At 51.7% G+C, this 6,022-nt stretch overlaps 3 non-coding genes across 3 annotated transcripts in view; all 3 read right to left on the reverse strand.

The window, feature by feature from the left end:
* The window catches only part of LOC128668917 (large subunit ribosomal RNA), a 4,074-nt gene extending 2,687 nt beyond the window's left edge, over nucleotides 1-1,387 (reverse strand). Inside the window, exon 1 of the ribosomal RNA XR_008404475.1 lies at nucleotides 1-1,387. This exon is cut by the window's left edge and continues 2,687 nt beyond it. This is a non-coding gene — a ribosomal RNA (large subunit ribosomal RNA).
* A 1,184-nt stretch (nucleotides 1,388-2,571) lies between these two features.
* On the reverse strand, nucleotides 2,572-2,726 carry LOC128668915 (5.8S ribosomal RNA). The gene has a single exon (XR_008404473.1). It is a non-coding gene; the product is annotated as a 5.8S ribosomal RNA (ribosomal RNA).
* A 425-nt stretch (nucleotides 2,727-3,151) lies between these two features.
* On the reverse strand, nucleotides 3,152-5,085 carry LOC128668916 (small subunit ribosomal RNA). The gene has a single exon (XR_008404474.1). It is a non-coding gene; the product is annotated as a small subunit ribosomal RNA (ribosomal RNA).
* Nucleotides 5,086-6,022: the final 937 nt, after the last annotated feature.

Genomic DNA, 6,022 nt, shown 5'->3' on the forward strand with positions numbered 1-6,022 from the left:
CTATTTGGAGTTTGAGAATAGGTTGAGGTCGTTTCGACCCCAAGGCCTCTAATCATTCGCTCTACCGGATGAGACTCGTTGTTTCCGAGCGCAAGCTATCCTGAGGGAAACTTCAGAGGGAACCAGCTACTAGATGGTTCGATTGGTCTTTCGCCCCTAAACCCAGCTCCGACGATCGATTTGCACGTCAGAATCGCTGCGGACCTCCACCAGGGTTTCCCCTGGCTTCGTCCTGGCCAGGCATAGTTCACCATCTTTCGGGTATCAGCGTGTACGCTCTAGGTGCGCCTCCTCTCGCAATGAGATAGAGACGCCCCGGGAGTGCGAGGCCGGTCCTTTAAAAAAGGTACCTAACCCATCCTCCCTCAAAAACAAAGTTTCCTTCACTTTCATTACGCCTTTAGGTTTTGACACCCAATGACTCGCGCACACGCTAAACTCCTTGGTCCGTGTTTCAAGACGGGTCGGACAAGAGCCCAAAACTGATTCGCCGTAGACTAGTGCCATTTGTATGAACCTGCGTAAGGGCACACCCGACCAACAGGAGCGGGAGCAGCCAGACGGGCGGAAGCCCGCCTTGACACGCGACTCGCCACCTTGTCGAGGACCACCTCGCGCTCTCGAAAGAGGATTTCTCCCCTCGCGGAGCGGTTCGACACCGTCATTTGATACCGACCGGGGCAATCCATGGTCGGGGGAAGAGGGGCTGCGCGAGACTGCGAACAGCTCACACAGGCTCCCACCCTAACCCTTAGACCATGGCCGGACGGGTCACGACGTCCTACTAGGGGAGAAGTGCGGTCCGCCGCGATCATCCAAACCCACCCTCGGCGACTCCACCACTCGCTTCGAATAAATCCGAATGAGGCATAGAGCCGTCCACGAGGAGCGGGACGTCTGACGCGCGAGAAGACGTGAATCTCCCCTTTCGGAAATTTCGGGTCTTTTCCGTTTACCCCTGAGCGGTTTCACGTACTCTTGAACTCTCTCTTCAAAGTTCTTTTCAACTTTCCCTCACGGTACTTGTTCGCTATCGGTCTCGTGGTTGTATTTAGCCTTAGATGGAGTTTACCACCCGCTTAGGGCTGCACTCTCAAGCAACCTGACTCTAAGGAGAGGTTCACCCGATACCAGCACCGGCCAACTACGGGCCTGGCACCCTCTCGGGACCGTGGCCTCGTTCAAGATGGACTTGGACGCAGTGCGGCGGTATCAGGTATGCGAACCCTCCCGAACACCACATTTCCCTGAAGGCTAGGCCTCCGGGATTCGGTGCTGGGCTTTTCCCTGTTCGCTCGCAGCTACTAAGGGAATCCTGGTTAGTTTCTTTTCCTCCGCTTACTAATATGCTTAAATTCAGCGGGGAGTCCCACCTGATCTGAGGTCGGTATGTGTTGTCATCGTCAGAAGCATACGAAATAATCGAGTTCCAACTGTGAGTCGACTCGGCACTCGTCTTCTCACCCATGTTCCACCGTGTGTACGACGCTGTATCTCGAAACGTTCAATGATACTCACTCTACCGTTTACCACTGATCGTCTCTACCCTCTCATTCACTCGCCCTGCATGTTAATCATATCATCTGTTATTCCTCAGCAAGGAGCTTTATTCCCCTGGATAGAGGAGACTCCGGAGATAGACTAAATGAAAAACGAGGTTGAGTTACTTTGAAGGGAATATTGATCGAACTGTGGTCGGTGGTTGGTTTTCAACGGACTTTACACCTCACCGAGTCAAACGCTCAATTTTCCTCCTCAGTCCAGCATTTTGGAGGTCTTATAATGAGGAAGAGAGAGAAGGTTCCTCGCTTTTTCACCGAATACAGGTCGAGCGTATTTTACAGTTACTGATTCGCAAGGAAAAACTCTGCTCTCCATGACACGTTGACGCCTTGGAGTCTGGATTCGGGACTGCGTCGTCGAACCAGTGGCAATCATCGGTCAGGAGAACAATCGTTCAACCCATTTGAATCGAATCAGTTACCCAGCATCGTGACCTTAGTGAAACAGCTGAACTCAGCTCTCAGATCCCCAAAACCTCTCACAGAATGAACACGAGGAAGAGAGCGTGCTCGAAAACAGAGGTTTATCGTCCGTCGAACGGACCAGACCTTCGAGTAAGAACATTACGTCTCTCCAGCGTCAAACACGGTGTCTTGGGCGTGAAAAAGCGCCTTCAGAAACCGCCGACTAGTATCTAAGGAGACAGCGCCTTTCCCCTCAGTCCCCCTCCTCTACACACCCATGGTGAGTGGGATGAGAGGTTGAAAGAAAGGAACGACGGTGATGCTCCCGCTGAGCGTGATGACAATGAGAGAGACTCCTCGTCGAGAAAGGTTACTTCACCCACAAACATGTCGAATGAGTCGAACAGCGACAGAGCGTATCGTGAGAGGCTCCCCCAACAAGTGGTTGACGCTCTCTCTTCTCCGTAAGTAAACTGCCAATTCAGACGACGGTTCTAGAAGGGTGGTAGGTCTCCTTCCTTTTATGTCGAGCGAAAAGTACTCTCCTGAATCGTACATCATCGCAAGGATTGTCATACCCAGGGTACTGGATATATCGTACAAACGACCCTCAGACAGGCGTGGCCCTTGGATGGAATCCCAGGGCCGCAATGTGCGTTCAAAATGTCGATGTTCATGTGTCCTGCAGTTCACACGACGACGCGCAGTTTGCTGCGTCTTTCATCGACCCACGAGCCGAGTGATCCGCCGCTCAGGGTAATCATGTTTTATTTCTAGGAAAGCTTCGAACCTCACGGCCTCCACTCTCCCGAGGGCAGCGGTTATAAACCCTGTTGCCCAGTAGGTATGGACTTGTGTGTGTGATACGAGACGAGAAGTACTCTCCGTGCCAAGCTTAGCGTGCCGCCTATATTGCCAAGACGACGGCTTGAAACACGGATTCTCCTTCAATCTGGTCTCGGCGCCCTCTCCAGAGGAAAGACACGGTTCGATGAGTGGAGAGAAAACTTCCTCAACTCATCAACTTACGTTCGAGGAACCGGTCCTACTTGGCGGTAAGCGCGCTGACCGCCCTCTCGTTCAGGCGGCTTGAGTATGTTATTATAGTCGATAGCTGCTGAAATCGACTCGACCTGTTCGGTCTCAGTAAAGAATTTAGTCTCTTAGGACTCTACGCTTTTCATTAATGATCCTTCCGCAGGTTCACCTACGGAAACCTTGTTACGACTTTTACTTCCTCTAAATGATCAAGTTTGGTCATCTTTCCAGCGTTCATCGATACCGACAAGTCGGTAGGGATTACCGCCAGTCCGAAGACCTCACTAAATCATTCAATCGGTAGTAGCGACGGGCGGTGTGTACAAAGGGCAGGGACGTAATCAACGCGAGCTTATGACTCGCGCTTACTGGGAATTCCTCGTTCATGGGGAACAATTGCAAGCCCCAATTCCTAGCACGCAGGAGGTTCAGCGGATTACCCGGGCCTTTCGGCCAGGGAGGCACACGCTGATTCCTTCAGTGTAGCGCGCGTGCGGCCCAGGACATCTAAGGGCATCACAGACCTGTTATTGCTCAATCTCGTGCGGCTATAAGCCGCCTGTCCCCTTAAGAAGAATGATTGTCGCCGGTGGCGGGGACACCGGTAAACGCCTAGTTAATAGGCTAGAGTCTCGTTCGTTATCGGAATTAACCAGACAAATCGATCCACCAACTAAGAACGGCCATGCACCACTACCCACTGAATCAAGAAAGAGCTATCAATCTGTCAATCCTTCCAATGTCCTGGCCTGGTGAGGTTTCCCGTGTTGAGTCAAATTAAGCCGCAGGCTCCACTCCTGGTGGTGCCCTTCCGTCAATTCCTTTAAGTTTCAGCTTTGCAACCATACTTCCCCCGGAACCCAAAAGCTTTGGTTTCCCGGGAAGAAGCTCCCCGCCGAGTCATCGGAGGAACATCGGCGGATCGCTGGCTGGCATCGTTTATGGTTAGAACTAGGGCGGTATCTGATCGCCTTCGAACCTCTAACTTTCGTTCTTGATCAATCAAGACATACTTGGCAAATGCTTTCGCTCTTGTGCGTCTTGCGACGATCCAAGAATTTCACCTCTAACGTCGCAATACGAATGCCCCCGCCTGTCCGTATTGATCATTACCTTGTGTTCCTAAGAACCAACAAAATAGAACCAAGGTCCTGTTTTATTATTCCATGCACCACTATTCAGGCAGAGATTTCAGCCTGCTTTGAGCACTCTAATTTGTTCAAAGTAAACGTGTCGGCCTACCTCGACACTCGGTGAAGAGCACCTAGGTAGGATAGAGTAGGCGAACGAGTATACCCCCGGCCTCCGGACACCAAGCTTGTGGCAAGGGCCGTCACCTAGACGAGGCTCCCGAACGCCACCGACAGGACATGCCACGGCATGCCAGTTACACCGGCAGGCGGCGAACCGACAGCGTGGCACGCAGAACCAACTACGAGCTTTTTAACCGCAACAACTTTAATATACGCTATTGAAGCTGGAATTACCGCGGCTGCTGGCACCAGACTTGCCCTTCAATGGATCCTTGTTAAAGGATTTAAAGTGTACTCATTCCGATTACGGGGCCTCATAAGAGTCCCGTATCGTTATTTTTTGTCACTACCTCCCCGTGCCGGGAGTGGGTAATTTGCGTGCCTGCTGCCTTCCTTGGATGTGGTAGCCGTTTCTCAGGCTCCCTCTCCGGAATCGAACCCTGATTCCCCGTTACCCGTTACAACCATGGTAGACATGGAGTCTACCATCGACAGTTGATAAGTCAGGCATTTGAAGGATAAGTCGCCGGTGCGAGGACCGTGCGATCTGATGTGTTACCTAGAGTCACCAAGGCAACGCCCGGACGAGCCGGGCGATTGGTCTTGATCTAATAAAAGCGTCCTTCCCAGTCAGACTGGTCGGGACTTGATTGCATGTATTAGCTCTAGGATTACCACAGTTATCCAAAGACAGTCATGTATACTCGAGTGAATCATGACTGGTTTACTGAGCCTTTTGCGGTTTCACTTTAATACAGTTTGTACTGAGACTTGCATGGCTTAAGCTTTGAGACAAGCATATGACTACTGGCAGGATCAACCAGAGTAGTGCGCCGTGTTGTTCCTCCGCATGAGTCACGAGAAACTCCCGAGATGGAAGCCTCAAGCGCGACAGGCAGCTCATGAGACCACGTGCGAAAACACATGGGCCTGAGCGAAGAGGTACGTACGTGCGGGACACTCTCTGGAAGAAATTGATAGTTGCCTTCCGAGTCACAAGAGTGAACGACGTTCGTTGATCTCAATGAGCCGACGACGTCCTTTCACAATTGCACCCCGTGTGGCAAACAGTTGATTCGCTCCATTAATAACCGACCCAGGCTGGGACCCCGTTCGCAATGACGGGCCATACCATTGAGTGTTGTTATTCTTATTGCGGTTGACAAACGTCGGAGACGTTGCCAGCCGCTCTAGTCTGTTTACAGAGTGTCGAAACACTCCGGGTAAACGAATACTGAACCGGCTTCTTGGTAAGTGTATCACCAGGGTTAGTCATGACGGTACTGATACCGCCCACTACACCCAGTACTTTTTGCTGCTTTGTGACACAGCGTTAGAGGCTAACGAGGTCGCAGCTGTGCTGTTTCTCGAGGAGTTATACGGGAGGTAAGCCCTTCTCAATGTCGTCTTCTTTCAGCGTGAGGGAGTCAGGAGACTGAGTCTCAACCGTCTTTCACCGCATCAACGAACATAGGAACAGCGGGTCCGCTTTCCTACACTACAGGATGTCCTCACACCCAATGGGTGTATTGCATCCACTCGTGCAGTCCACGGATTCACCGCCCCAAGCTCACACAGCTCCCGAATGGGACTACCACTCCTCTTATCCATGGGTCGAGGTGCTGTGCTGTAGTAGCCAACACGAGACACCTTCGACTCATATATACTCATAATGTGGAAGGAAGAAGATATGGGTCATAACGCACCACTATCAAATATCGATGTCGGGACTTAGTCATTTTTCCTGGCTCAGGGTGCTCGACC

This window comes from Microplitis demolitor, unplaced genomic scaffold, assembly GCF_026212275.2.
Source record: "Microplitis demolitor isolate Queensland-Clemson2020A unplaced genomic scaffold, iyMicDemo2.1a ctg00000212.1, whole genome shotgun sequence".
Classification (NCBI taxonomy): domain Eukaryota; kingdom Metazoa; phylum Arthropoda; class Insecta; order Hymenoptera; family Braconidae; genus Microplitis; species Microplitis demolitor.